Source organism: Lissotriton helveticus, chromosome 1_1 (genome assembly GCF_964261635.1).
Source record: "Lissotriton helveticus chromosome 1_1, aLisHel1.1, whole genome shotgun sequence".
NCBI classification, from domain to species: domain Eukaryota; kingdom Metazoa; phylum Chordata; class Amphibia; order Caudata; family Salamandridae; genus Lissotriton; species Lissotriton helveticus.
This window is the reverse complement of record NC_136057.1, coordinates 1,187,042,200-1,187,057,410: the sequence shown is the minus strand read 5'-3', so window position 1 is coordinate 1,187,057,410 and position 15,211 is coordinate 1,187,042,200. Positions and strand designations below refer to the sequence as shown.

The window sequence follows — 15,211 nt, the reverse complement described above, 5'->3', positions numbered from 1 at the left end:
TATAAATGTGGAACTGAGGGCCTTCTTGTGGTTGGGTAAATATCCCCGAGTGGCATTGACGACCCTCCAGAGACATCAGTATAGTGGTGGGATTTTATTACCGAATATAGAGGCCTATTATTGGGCAGAACATCTGGCGCCCATTAATGATTGGATACATGCCCCAGCCACACACCCGACTTAAGCACTAGAGAGGCATGCCATGGCGAAGCACACATTCCTTCATTATCTCTATGGGGGCTCAGGGAAGAGTAGGTTGCTGCCAGCCACTAGAGTTACCATAGACATCTGGGAACAGGCGACGAGATGTACAGACTGGGAGTTGAAGCCGACAAGGCAGACGCCGCTGTGGCGATGTAACTGGCTGAGGGAATTGAGTAAACTAAAGGGATTCCAGAGATGGGAAGATATAGGAATATCGACCATGGGGGATGTGATGAAAATTGGAACGCTGAAGTCCTTCCAGACCCTCAGGGCAGAATACCGACTGGACAGCACACAATATTTCAAGTATGCACAGTTGAAGCACACCTGTCGGGCGGAGGGGTCTTTGAGAGGCACACTCCCAGGGTATGCACCACTGGATGGTCACCTACTGCAGGAGCAAATCCCTACTAAGGCAGTCTCTCTGACTTACAGAACTGTGATGAATAACATACCGGATGGGCTGGCAAAGCTAAAAAGAACTTGGGAGAATGACGTAGGGGACATGGACGTGGTGGTTTGGGACACTGTCCTGATGCACCCAAGAGAGGTGGCCATTAAATCCCGCTTAAGGCTAATCCAATACAATATCCTCCATAGGACCTACTTTGACCGAGTGCGCCTGCATAAAATGGGAAGGGCTGGCGACCCGAACTGCCTGCGCTGTGGTAGGGAGGGTGGAGATTTTTTCTATATCATTTGGTCTTGCTCTGAAATTCAAGTCTTCTGGGGTGAGATCCTGAGAGAATTAGGGGAGGTCCTGGAAGCCACGTTGCCACTAGACCCCAAACTGGTCTTATTAGGAATGACTAATGATGTAGACCTCCCCCGCCCACTGATAATCTTTCTGGTTCTGGCACTTGTGGTGGCCAAGAGGGATGCGGTAAGGAGATGGGGGGTTGCCATGCTGCCACAGCTGGAGGAATGGCGAAGAGGCATGGATCTATACATGGCAGCCGAAAGAGTCACGTACAAGGCAAGGGGATGCCCTAAAAAGTTTGGAAGAGTGTGGGGCAAATGGCGTAGATATCATGGCCTGGATGGGGGATTATGAGCTGACAAGGGCATGGCAGTATCTTCATTGGGACGAGAGAGAGGGTACTGCTAGATACGTGAATTTCTAAGGGAGCACTAGGGACTAGATCAACTGGGGCTTGATGGCGCAGCAGAGAATGTCTTGTTGGTATTGTCGAATCATGGAGGGAGGTGGGGCGTAGGGGTGGGATGTGATGATTAATGCTGATATGCTCGTTATGTGTATGTACTATCAAAAAGCAAATAAAAATGGTTTTAAAAAAAAAGAAATGTAATTATATGTGAAATGTTGCATTAATAATGATGTGCCTTAGTAAAATAATACATGTCGCTATTAATGAGTAGATTAACATAGGGTTTAATGTGAAAGATATTGCTTGCAGAATTAACGTAAAGTGATAAAATGTAATGTCATGTCATGTTAGAAATGCGTTTAAAAGTGCAAAGGCCAGGGACTTGCTGAAGCCAGTAGAGGCCTAACTGTATTTTTCTTTGGTTAGCCTTAGTCGGAAAGAATGATTTTCTCTCGCCTGGGAAAGGCTGTCCTCAGCGAATATTAAATTGTAACTTCAAATGTTTGCAAGGATGCTATCAAGTGTTCTAGTTTGCAGGTGGAAGGCCACAAGGCTCGTTACGCTGCCAAGGAATTCGGGAGTGCAACATTCAGTGAAGAAGGTGCCTGGGACCCAAGGACACACCAACGGACGATCGATGGAGAGGTGCCACACTGGAAAAATCCAGGGATCCACACCTGCCAGAGGGGTGCACCTCTGGGCAAGTCAACTGTTTTTGGGGTTTTGTATTAGGGACAGCACCCGAGGGTGGAGAGGTAGTCCGGAGTGGAGAGCGGAGAGCAGAGAGCAGCCTAGGTGTTAGAAAGTGGGCTTGGGAAAGGCAAGATGTAGATAGTTGTGATCTTAAAGGCAGAGCAAGGTGTAGAAAGGAGCATCTTAGAACGAGCTCAGTAGTTGAGACTACTTATTAGAAAGTGAGTGTACTTCTTAGGAAGTCTTCACAGCTGACACCTTTTTCTCTCGCCTGAGAGGTATGTTAAGTAGGGATGTCACCTTAGAGTTAGTGTAGGGACAGTCTAATGACATTATTTTCCTTTTTGTAAATGCAGTCCAGACTTTCAACATTGTCAGTAATGGTATGTCTAATGTTGCTTGAACAAACTTTGGTTTTTATTTTGAGCCGGTTGAGGCTCTTGCGTAGGATTACGTTTGTATTAGTGCCAATCTATTTACTGAATCTTCTGCTGAGATGTTTGTATGTTCAATTATTTTTGGCTTTGTAATAAATCTTCAAATTTTCAGTTCGTAGTCAGTGGTCCTTTGAGTCAAATTTGGATTTGTATTATAAAGTTGTTATGAGCTATGATTGTGAAATCTTCCCTTTGCGCTTCTAAGACAGGGAAAAAGGTTCAGTCGACCTGACTAGGGATTCTAGACAGTGGTAAGAAAATCTAGAGAAGAATCCCAGCTTCCCCACAGGCAGTGAACAGTGAGGTGTAGCCATGTGATGTGAGCCATGTTCCCACAAAGACAGCAGAAGCAGGTCCAAGGGGTTCAGGGACCTTGCAGATATCCTGTGTTTTCTATTTGATACAGAAAAACAAATATCCCCTTTGGTGCAGTTTGATTTGTTATATTAAGTTTTAACTGAAAACCAGAAATCCTAACTATAATGCTTAGGATGTTACGAAGAAAATGGAACAAGGAAGAGGTAGATAAACTAGCTAACTACTAAACAACACTCTGACAGCCTTCATTCCTAATATATTTACTCGCCTTTAAGTACATAAACTCAGAATCAGAATCAGGTTTATTGTGCAATTAATTAAAATCATTACAATTCTTATAAAGACTGAATAAGTTAAAAGTCAAACTCATACACCCAAGTGCTAAAAATAATTTGAAACAGAGCAGGTCATTGGCAATAACATAAGCTACAACAAATGCATGTTTAATAATTGGCTTGTCACAGGAGAAATAAGGAAACACCATCATCAAAGTGATGTAGATGGAGTCTTTTTAGAAATATTGAAAGTAGAAATCCACCGTAAACATTGTACATAAAAAAGATAAGCTTAAAAATATTGGTCTATCAACTCAGGTGAAAACCGCAAAAAGAATATTCAAGTCTATGAATTAATGAATGGGGTGAATTTCCCTTTACTTTTATGCAAATTCCCATTCTTAAATCAGCTAAAGCAGTTTAAAAGGTAACTTTGAAGGACGTTAAAGGTGCAGATTCATAAGAAGGATAACATGTTTTGTTTTTTATTTATTTATTTGAATATGGTGTATGCTGCTAATGATTAAAACCCACAAGAAAGGTAGCAGGTAGCCATCTTCATTTCCAGGTGGCCAGTGTTAAAAAGTTGCCTGCTGGATAAAAGAAACCTCCCTGTAGCCCGGTCTGAGTAGGACTGATATAAAAAGCTCTTTTCCATAGGTTAATTAATGGAGCTGTATAGGTGTAACAATGGGCTTCCATGATAGTATGGATAACGAGCGATTTCCATCTAAGTGTAGATACAGAGAAGCCTTAAAGTGAGAGGCCAGGGTAAGTGGGCAGCTGCTCCGGCATGCCTGCACATCAGCTGTACACAGTCTGTAGATAAAGAGTCCATACACATGCCTGCTTATAAATGCACTGGGGGCTTCTGGAAATAAAGTGGAGCTCCAGGGAATGTTTCCTAATTTATATGGCTTGCATGCTTACAACCTCAAAAATAAGTAGGTGGTGAACGTTAAAAACTGTGGTCCATGTTTTTTGTAGGGTACATTGTAAAATGGCTATATGTAAAAAATTTAACTTTTTAATAGAAAGGGCAAAAATGGTTATGTGTTTGGGTGTGTAGCTCACTGACAAAGGTTTCCAGGACACACATGTATCAAATAACAAAGTAAGGGCAGATGGCTAATATTTGACCTTCCATGTTTATTTAAGTATTTGCCATTGATTGAGACCAGACCGACCTTGACTGTTATTCCTATAAAACTGGTGCCATCTTTAACTTAAGACCATCAAGTATTTGCAGGGAGATTGGCTAATTGTTCAGAAATCACTCATTGCTCACGTTTTAGGATTTCGCTTGGACCCAATCTTCCAAACAGTGTTAGACAAAGTTTGAGTTTATTTGCGATGCAATCTTTAAAATGAATCTCATATTTACTATGCTTTGGCTATGTATTACGTTCAGCTTCAGCAGTCTACTTGAAATCTATTCCCTGGAAGGAAATTATTGGCTAAACCACTACCAAGTTTCCATGGCAACTTAACTAAATAAATTCATTGTCTTTACTATCTAATGTTTTGTGGAACTCACTGTACAACGATTGCTCTCAGACAGGTCTTGCAAAACACAAGTCTAGTTGACACTTTGTTTTACTAGTGAATAGTATTTCTTCCAGGGCCGTTTCTACCATTAGGCAAGACTAGGCGGCCGCCTAGAGTGGTAAAAAGGCTAGGGCAGCAAAAGGGGGAATTTCTTTTAAATTTGAACCTTCGGAATTAAAGCTAGACGGCCACCTAGTCTTGCCTAATGGTAGAAACGGCCCTGCACACCAGCAGCACCTGCCCCCGCAGACCCCTCTGCGGCCCTGCATCCCCGGTGGAGCTGCGCAGCAGGGCCTGCTGAGCCCGCCACCCGCCCCCATGGAGCCGCCGGCCTCGTCGAAATCCAAGAAGCCATCCACCGGCCTGCCGCGGCCGGAGAAGCTGCCCTACTGCTACATTGCGCTGATCGTCAAGGCAATCCAGAGGGCGCCGGCGCCGCACCTGACGCTGAGCGAGATCTACCTGTTCCTGCAGGCGTGCTTCCCCTTCTTCCACGGGGCCTACCAGGGCTGGAAGAACTCGGTGCGCCACAACCTCTCCCTCAACGAGTGCTCCATCAAGCTGCCCAAGGGCCTGGGCTGGCCACAACTGGACCATCAACCCGGCCTCCGAGTTCTTGTTCGAGGAGGGTTCCTTACGGCGGCAGCCCACAGCTTCCTGCGCAAGTGCCAGGCAATGAAGCCCGCCATTTATCGCATAGTCAACGGCTTGGGTTTCGGGGCCTTCGACTTCCAGGCGCCCCCGGCCCCACTGGGCAGCGACTCGGGGGGCTACAGCTCCGTGGGCCTGTAGGGGCTCGGCGGCAGCCACCACATACCCCCCACCCCTGGCTCCAGCTACATGGCCAGCTTTCCCTCCGGGGGGACTACCTGTCAGAGAGCAGCGGCAGCAGAAGCCCCCTGCCCTCCTCGCCTGCCCTGGCCAGCGCAAATGACTGCCACTCTCCTTATGCCAGCCTTCTGGTGCACTGTAGCTCCTCGGGGGCCGGAGCCAACATGAAGCAGCAGCCCCTGTCACCTGGTGGCGCTCCTGCGACAGAGGTGCACTCGGGGGTGGCCCCTTACTCTCTGGACCAGGGCTACCTGCACCAGAACACAAGGGTGAGCTCTCAGGTGAGCATTCTCTTGACCCCATCCCTAGTGTCATTGCCATTGACTTCTATACCCATTCTCTGTCCTATTGGACCACTTTGGTTACCTCTCCCTCTGTCAAGGCTCCCTTCCTGTTACCTTCAAAACTGGGCAGGTCACCCCTCTGCTTAAAAAACCCACTGCTGATGCGAACGACCTCAATAACTTCCGCCCCATCACTAACCTACCTTTTCTTGCGAAAATCACAGAAAGATGTGTAGCGAATCAACTCTTTTGTCATATCAAGGAAAATTATCTTCTTGACAATTTCCAGTCCGGCTTCATTCAAAACTGCAGCACTGAAACAGCCCTGCTGCAAGTGATTGATGATGCGCTGCGGATACTCGATTCTGGGGAGTCTAGTCTTCTTATTCTCCTTGACCTTTCCGCAACCTTTGACACTGTCAATCACAACACTCTCCTTAATACTCTTCAACAGAGAATGGGCATGGAAGGCACTGTGCTTAAATGGTTTGCTTCCTTCCTCTCTGATAGATCCTAAATGATCAAAATAGTGAATAGTCTTTCATCTCTTTTGGCGGTAGGTCAAGGTGTTCCTCAAGACTCTATACTTGCACCCACATTGTTCAATCTCTATTTAGAACCATTGGGAAATCTCCTAAGCAAATCCGGGATCCACTATCATCTCAATGCGGACGACACACAAATCTACCTCAGGATCTCTCCATCCTAAGCTCTACTCTTGACTCCATTCAAAACGGGATGTTAACTCATCAACTGATTCTGAATCCCTCTAAAACTGAATTCCTCTTCCTCTCTCCTCCCCCGGTTCAATCATGGATGGATCAGATGAATCTACTTAAACAATAAACCCATCATTGTCGACAGCGCAAAATCCCTTGGTGTCATACTCGACACAAAACTCAATCTACTCTCCCACATAAATTCCATTGCAAAGGCTGCTCGATTCCAACTGTGCCTTCTTTGGGGGATTTGTCGCTTCTTCCCGGAGCATGACCTTAAAACCTGGTCCAATCGCTGGTTCTCTCCAGACTGGACTACTGCAAATCTCTTCCTACTGGCCTCCCCAAATCCCACCTGTCCCTCCTTAAATCTGTTCTCCATTCAGCAGCTCGTTTCATATATGGGGCCAAAAGAAGCGACCACATCACACCCATTTTATCCACCCTCCATTGGCTTCCCATCGAGGTAAGATCTATCTACAAGACTGCCTGTATCACCCACAAAGCCTTGCACTCCTCCTCTCCTCGCTGCCTGGCGAATAAACTGAAACTCTCTGGAGGCTCTAGACCATCACGTAATGTTGAAAATATATTGCTTGAACCTCCCACTTTCAAGTAGGAAAGGTCGATGGCCCAATCCTTTTCAGGCAACGCGGTGAAAATCTGGAACTCACTTCCGCCTCAGCTCCGGACCACCACCTCTTCCCAGGCCTTCAAAACTGACCTCAAAGCTCTCCTCCTTCAAAGACACTTCCAAATGTAATTCACACCCTCTCTATTATCTGAAGGAAGTCCTTCAATTATAGGAAATTCTGTTCTACATGACTATAGAAGTGCCGTCCCAATGTGCTTGAGAGTCTGCCATTTATTGCAGTATTATACTTCTACTTGTATTGTATACTCCTTTGTTACATGCACACGTCACTTTCCCTCTTGTAATGTATCGTTTGCTACCTCTTGTATTTTGTTTGCTTTTGATACATGCACAATTGCCACCATTGCCTCATGTAACGTAATGTTTGTTCCTGTGTTTTGAGTATCTGCCATTTAGTGCAGTATTATACCTCGATTTGTACTTTGTACGCTTTTGTAACATAAACACATGTCACTTTTTTTCCTCTTGTAATGTATAGTTTGCTACCTCTTGTATTTTGTTTGCCCTTGATACATGCACAATTGTCACTATTGCCTTATGTAACTTAACGTTTGCTTTTGCAACATGCTCACTTGTCATTTTTCCTCATGTTTCGCTGCTATTCCTATTGTGAAGCGCTCTGACACCTTTGGGTAAAGTCTGCGCTATATAAAAACTCATAAAATAAAATAAATAAAAATAAAAACAGCTGGAGGTGGGTGGAGGAGTCTTGTTTAGGAATAGAGTTTTGCACAATGTTTTTTAATCTACAGGGTCTCATCTTTAGCAACCAGACTATGGTGCACAGCGCATGCCATTGAATTCCTTCACGCATGCATATTCATTATCTTGTTAATTCACTCATCCATGTATTCATTCCTGCGCCTATTTGTTAATGCATTCACAACATAGCCATGCAATCACTTCTCGTTTAAATGATTATTTTTCAATAAAATAATTTATCTGCACAGTTTATTCTTCACTTCTAACATTCCTCTGTTCGCTCACAGAATAATCCATCTATCCAGCCGTTCATGGATCTATCTAATCATTCATTGATTTCCATCATGAAAAATTCGGTTTTGAGGAGGAGATATAGACCAAATTTAGCTCTCTGACACTGCAAAGACTGTTTCTTTACAGTGTGACCTGCCCTCATATACATTTGTATGCTTTGATTCTAAACGGATATTACATTATTTTAAATACTTCGATTCCATATATAGCGAAAAGCAGACCTTTTGCACCCGCTAGCTTCGGAGTTCCACGTGCCAACAATAAGACCCACTTCCCGTTTGATTAACAGTGTGGTCCTGGGGATACCCATTTATAATTCCAGTACCCCTGTTTCTTCATCCGCCAAACTGCTGAGCTCTTAAAGTACTCCTCACATGCACTCCCCTACATCAAGTGTCGTGTAAAAATGGGCTTTTACAAGAAACGGAACATTAACTTCTTTATAGTAGTCTGGTGTGTTACAGAGAGCGGATGTGGTAAAATCGCAGCTGCTGAGCAGGAGACCCCGATTTGTAATCCCGGCTACTCATTTAAGCCAAATGTGTGGCACCCCGAGCAATGGTAGATGATAACTATTTCAGGTGTCTCAGTGAAAAAAAACAAGTGTTGACAAAACCACTAGGTCTGGCCTTGGAAGATGGTGCAAGTTACTATTTTTGTTGTTTCTGGTTTTGAAAACGAGGTGTACTTGACGCCGCAGCGGTATTTAAACACAAGGCTCTATTGGGAATCCACGTACATAGTTCTGTGAGTGTATGGCTACCGTAACAGTCTGGCCTTGGCCTTTTGTTGAGGTCGTTTACAGGACTGACTGTTGTGACCGTGTTTCCTGATAGTAAATGAGAGTAACATAGAAGGATTCGTCAGTAGAGGGTGTGGCTCTCTAGCTTGGATGACAGGGGGCGAGAGTGATGGTAGTAAAAGGGAGGGGGTGACATTTTTCGATTCTCGCATAGGGCGGCAAAACACCTAGAAATGGCCCTGATTCCTTCATATTGTTAGAACATTTTGATATATGTACAAGTTAAATGACATTGTCACTTTTGCTATCTACAAAGCTTAATGTTTTGTTCATATAATTTTTCAGGTAGTCATAATACTGAGAAATTATAAATTGTTCAACAATCTGTAGTTCTTATTTCGCGTTGTTCATTCAAAAGAGTGCATATTACTCTGCAGAATGTACCTATTTTAGGTAACTTGAGTCAATTTGAGCAGCAGAATGTAAACAGTACCTCCGAGGCCAGAATTCGCAAAAGAAAAGGCCGGGGTTGCAGCTGTGATCCCTGGCAACCCCTAAGTAACATTTATGACCATATGGTAAACTAAACTATTTTTACATTCTGCAATGAAAGGATTCCAGAAGGTCCTGGTATTTTAATAGGATATAGTTAAAATGATTTTTTTTAATTAATTTATTTATATTGACATGTGATATTGTTCATTCATTGTAACATTTTGGGAATTGGTCATTCATGTAACTGTTTTCTTGATTTACTGAGCTCCTATCAACCTTTGATATAATAGGTCTTAAGTTGTTATTTTCTGTAGGATAGAGTCTTCATTTAATGTTTGGTAGTTCTAATATGAGTGTTATTTTGCTTTGTTTTTCAATGCATGGAATATTGGTATGTTTTTAATTAATCACCAATAAACTAAGCAATCAGTCAATCTAACATGCCCCTGTATGCCTATAATGGAAAGGTACCAATAATTGAGCCATATATATTCTAAACGTCGGACACATATAAGGCCAGGAGGGAGTGTGACTGCATATATTGGCCTGGCCTAGGGCCAGGAACTAAAACAGCCATTTTCAGGCAATAGTCCACCTCCTTCCTTTCCTCCCCTCCTTCACCTCTCCACCTGGGCTTAATTTGAGCCGGTGGTTTCTGGTGCTGTGCAAGCACTTAGGGGCTTATTTATGGAATTTTGGCATAGGGCACCTTTTTGCGCTGCCCTACGCCAAAGAGAAAGAGCAGAAATGCACTGTACTTAAGCAATACTGTGCATTTCTGTCATTTCTGCATACGCTGATGCTGTTTCAATAACCTAGTGCCAACGTAGGTACCCTTGCTTCTCAGTTGTAGGCAGGATTGTTTTTGTGCAGAGGGCAGCACACATGGAAAGATGAAAAAACGAAAAGAAATGAAGGTATTTCTCCTTGTTACATCTCAAGTCGGGAGGCATACAGATTTGGCACTCCCCCAGGTTTACATGTTTTTGTAAATCTGAGGCAGCTTCAAATTCCATGGGTGTTGTGTGGGAAAACCCACGGCAACACCCATGGAATGCCTCCCGGCTGCAGAGTAAGGTGATGCAGCGATTTGCGCTATGTCACCTTACTCATGAGTTCTGAGGCCACTCAAAGCCACACAGGGTGGCTTTGCTTGGCTACATAAATCTTTATGAGAGCCCTGCGTCATGCATGTACTACTTTATGTGGGGCAAAAGTGAATCATCGCTCTCATAAATAAGTCCCTGATTCTCCACGCACTAATGCAAAGCTAATGCAACGCTTAGGGAGAGCAGCACCTATGCAGGACGCCAGACCTGCCCGAGGGGCTGGTGGAATGTGACACTGCTGCCACCAGACAATATGGGGAGCAGCTATTGGCTAGTAAGTGCATAGCGACCCAGAAGCAGTTGTAAATGTGTCAGGTTGATTCTGTTCTATTCGCGCCAGGCCCGCCCTTAAAAGGGGAGGCGGAGTGGTGAGGCAGTCTAATTTACCGCTCACTGCTCCTGCAAACAAAATGCTGCTGGCTGCCCTGCCCAAGAGTACCGGTTAACTTATTTTTCCTTCGGTTTTTTCACTGCAGGCAACCTCTTTGCCGACACGCCCACTGCGCTCTGCATCATGGCAATCAAGAAGAACTGATTTGAGCCTCAGGTCATTACTGCGAGAACCGCACAGGCCTGACTGTGTACTTGCCTGACCCGTGTTGCATAGCATGCAGTGGTGGATCTAGCATGGAGGCCCAGTTGAGGTGGATTGGAGTTTTTTTTTGTTCAAGCATAGGGAGGAGTACCTAGGCGCGGTGCTGTTTTTTCATGGCTTAGTTGGCAATGGTTTGTACCTCCTAATGAGTAGGAGGCAGTTTCTTCTGTTGGCCCTGTTGGTTTGTTGGATGTTTGTCTAAAGAGGATTGTATATAAAGAAGTCCTGTTCCGTTTGGGGGCATCAGGTTTTGTTGTTTATTTGCTTTGTTTACATTTACTAGCCAGGAGCTGGTTAGGAGATACAGGATGTGCTGTCTTCCTGTTTTCAGAGCAGTAAGTGTGTGCAGGGATGCCAGCAAAGGCACAGAAGGGTGCAAAGCACGCATGCTTGGAGGAACTTTTGGAAGCTATGATGTGCAGGATGGATGCCATTGATCAGGGGGCAGGGAGCAGCAGGAGAGGCAGTGGAAAGGACCAGGTGGGCGAGTGTGGCCTCTAAGGCAGCATTCCCCACTGTACCAAAGATAGCTAGGATGAAGTCCAGTAGGAATGGGGAGGCCATGTCTGGGGAGGGTGTAGCAGGTCCCTCTGGGCTGGGTGAGGGGGTCACTATGGACGGGGCCTGTTGAGTGTGCCCCCAGGGGTGGGGCCCCAGGTTCAGTGTTGGCACAGGGTAGTCTGTTTGCTGTGATGGGGCCAGCAGCTATGGGGGGCTTGTGTAGAGTGGCAATGGCTGTTTGGCAGTAGGGGTGACTCCGGTGGGTGCCCCCAAGCAGCTGGTTTTAGTGGGCAATCTGGCCAGTGTCCTGCCAAGGCTTTTAACATTCAGAATGTTGTCCACCCCTGGTTGGGGGCAGGGAGTTATGGCCACGAGGGTGGTGATCTTCAGAAGACCTGGAGGCTAATTGCGCACATGGAGGGGTCCAGGCTGCAAGGGTCCTAATAGGGTCTGCTGATCTGACAAGGGTACCAGGTGCATTGCCAGGGAGGGATCAGTGCACAGGGGTTACTCAGGCAGTGGCCCAGGAGCCACAAGTTGTAAGCAAGACCCTTCTTGACAAAGCGCAAGGCATTGGGGCAGGGGCATCGGGGGCATTCCCTCCATACCCATTGCGATGTGTACTCTGGCCCGTACTGTACATCGGCATTGTTCTCAATAAAGAACTACACTATTTTAAAAAAGTATTCTGTGAATCCAGGTACCACAACTGAGTCTAAGTTTGGGGTAGGTAGGTCAACGACAGTCCACCACATGGTAGCGCTGTATATCTAATTTTGAGATCAATCAGAGGCTTGTAAAGCGCAGCTACTCACCTGTGAGGGTCTCAAGGTGCTGGGAGGGGGGCTGCTGGTCCCTCTGGATGTAAGATCAGCACAACAGCAGCATTTAATAATTCAATAAACATCAAACATTATGAGTAATACCTGCCTCTCACACCATTCTTATAGCTTTGGGTGACCTTGAAGAGTGATAGTGCGGAGTTGGGACAAAATTGAAATAATATGGTTATTTACAAGGTTAAGCCCCACTCCGCTCTGGCTCTGAATATTTGCTCTTTGGGTAACGGACCTTTGCTACCATGTTTGCAGTTTGGAGCTATTGTATCATAATAAGTTTATTCACAATTACAATTTAAATCCAGTCAATGAAGAGAGTTTAAATTAGTTTTTGTGCTACGCGGTTTTATATAGCGCACACCTGCCCCGGCAAAGGGGCTTCCCAGCGCTGAAATAGAAAACAGCAAAGCAATAGAAAACATATCACAGTCTATAGTGGGGGAAAGAGGTCCATTTTGATGGCCTTACGGAAAGCCAGGTAGTTTTCCATACTATGAATAGCGGTGGGGTGCACATTCCAAAGTCTGGCTGCCGATACACCAAAGGAGCGTCCTCCAGCATGAACCCTCCTCGCCCGTGGAACAACCGCAAGATGCTGGCCCATAGACCGGAGTTGGCGTGAGGGGGCGTAGGGTGTAAGCAGATTGGCCAAGATGTCTGGGAAAGAAAAATTTAAGATTTTAAAAGACATGCAAAGAGTCTTGAACCCAATGCGTTTTGCCACAGGCAGTCAATGTAGCCGACGGATAGCACAGGAAGTGAGGCATGCCCTGGGCAGACCTAACAAGGCTCTAGCAGCAGCGTTCTGGACCCTTTGCAGTCTTGTAATTTCCGCTTTATTGACTCCCAGGTAGAGTGAGTTGGCAGAGTCCAGTCAAGACAAAATAGATGCCTGGACACTCACCTGCCTCATGGCCCGGTTAAAGAACCCAGCACTGGTTTGAGCCCCTGTAAAATGCCAAAACAGGTTCCTGCTACTTTCTTTGTTTGTGTCTGAAAGCTAAGGGGGGAATCCACCCAGATTTTTACTGCCTGTTTAGGGACGGGTGCACAGCCCAGCTTAACAGGCCACCAGTGCTCAATCCATAACTCTGTGTTTCTCCTGACCAGCAGGACCTCGGACTTGCTGACATTTAACAGAAGACAGTTGGCAGTCATCCACTCAGATATGATCTCTAAATACCTCTGGAACTTGCATGTGCCCTGTCCTGAGTCATCTGAGTGCAACTACCAACTGTGTGTCGTCGCATAAGACACAGCTGTGAGCCCTCTGCTTTTTGCCACTGCTGCCAAAGGTTCCACATATAGGTTGAACAACGTTGGGCTCAAAGCTGAGCCGTGCGGTACCCCATATTTGATGGTATGAATCTTGGACGCAAAAGGGGGGATTGCAACCTGGAAAGTCCTGTCAGCTAAAAAGGAGACAAACCATTCAAGAGCAGAGTCCATAATCCCACAGGATCTGGTGGGATACGGTGTTGAATGCGGCACTGAGATCTAACAAAATCAGCGCCGATGTACGACCCTCATCTAGAGCCCCCCTCAAATGCTTGGTCACAGCCAAGAGGGCTGATTCCGTACTGTGACCCAGCCGAAAACCATTCTGGGAGGGGGTTCAGTAAGTTATTCTCCTCCAGATAACCTGCAAGTATGGAATTGATATAGCACTCCAAAATCTTGGAGACCCAGAGTAGGCGAGAGATGGGTCGGAAGTTCTCCAGTTTAGTAGTGTCAAGCTTGGGCTTTTTCAGCAGAAGGACCACCCTAGCTTGCTTCCAAGCACTAGGGACCGCAGATGTAAGCAGGGACTGATTTATAAAATGGCCCAGAGATGGTAAAAACACAGGTAGAAATTTCAAGAATTGATCCGGCTTTAGGGGGTCAGCAGGAGAGCCAGATTTAATCTTATGGCAGAGTACGACCAGCTCCTCTAGCGAGATAGGCGGAAAAGCAGCCAGGGTATGACTGCAAGAGAGTCCAGACATGGGCCCCTTATGAACCACATTTTGAGGAAAGAATTCCTATATTGTTTCTACCTTCTTCACAAAAAAGGAGGCAAGGGTCTCACATCGAACATCAGATACTACAGAGGGTGTTAAAATATCTGCCAAGGTTTTGGGATCCTTTACTATTGAGAAAACACTTTTAGAAGGGCTGCTATTGTTTCTGATCAGAGTAGTATGCTGCCCGCTCAGACTGGTTCGCCCTATGGTATTTCTTAATTGCTAATCATCGGATCATAATCTCTTCTCCAGGCACGTTCCAGCTTTTTCCAGCATTTCCACAGGGAAGCCAACCTGCCATTGTACCATATGCTAGATTTGGTGCGACGACACTTAGACCACCTGGCATCCAGCTCGAAAAAGCTCAATCAGCCTGCACAGGGCCGAGTGGCAGCTTAGGCATGGTGGTAGAAAGAAGTTTGTGAAAATTAGTAATATCAAGTTTATGCCATGGACACCTGAAAGAGATCTTTTCGGAAGCCATCTTAACCGGCTCGACACCAGCTAGTGTGATAGACACTGGAAAGTGATCGAACGTGGACCGTGAGGGAGGACAGGTTGGAAAAGACCGGGTCTAATAAGTGACCTGCAGAATGCGTGGATCCCTGGACCCATTGGGTCAACTGGCACGCTGCCAGATCACCCTGGAAGTTGGTGATTTCTATGTCCTGAGAACTATCCAAATGTAAATTCAGGTCACCAAAGACACTGAAGTTAGCAGCTCTCATCCCTAGGGGGCTTAAAACTTCGACAAGAGCGGCTCTAAACTCCTTAGAAGGTCCTGGTGGGCGCTAGATAAATAACCCAGTTATAGTGTAATTGGCATGAAACAAAATCCGAAAGAGTCTGCATTCACAC

At 45.6% G+C, this 15,211-nt stretch overlaps 1 pseudogene; it reads left to right on the top strand.

Annotated features, from left to right (window-relative positions):
• The first annotated feature begins 424 nt into the window (after positions 1-424).
• On the top strand, positions 425-14,752 carry LOC144763671 (uncharacterized; annotated as a pseudogene).
• Positions 14,753-15,211: the final 459 nt, after the last annotated feature.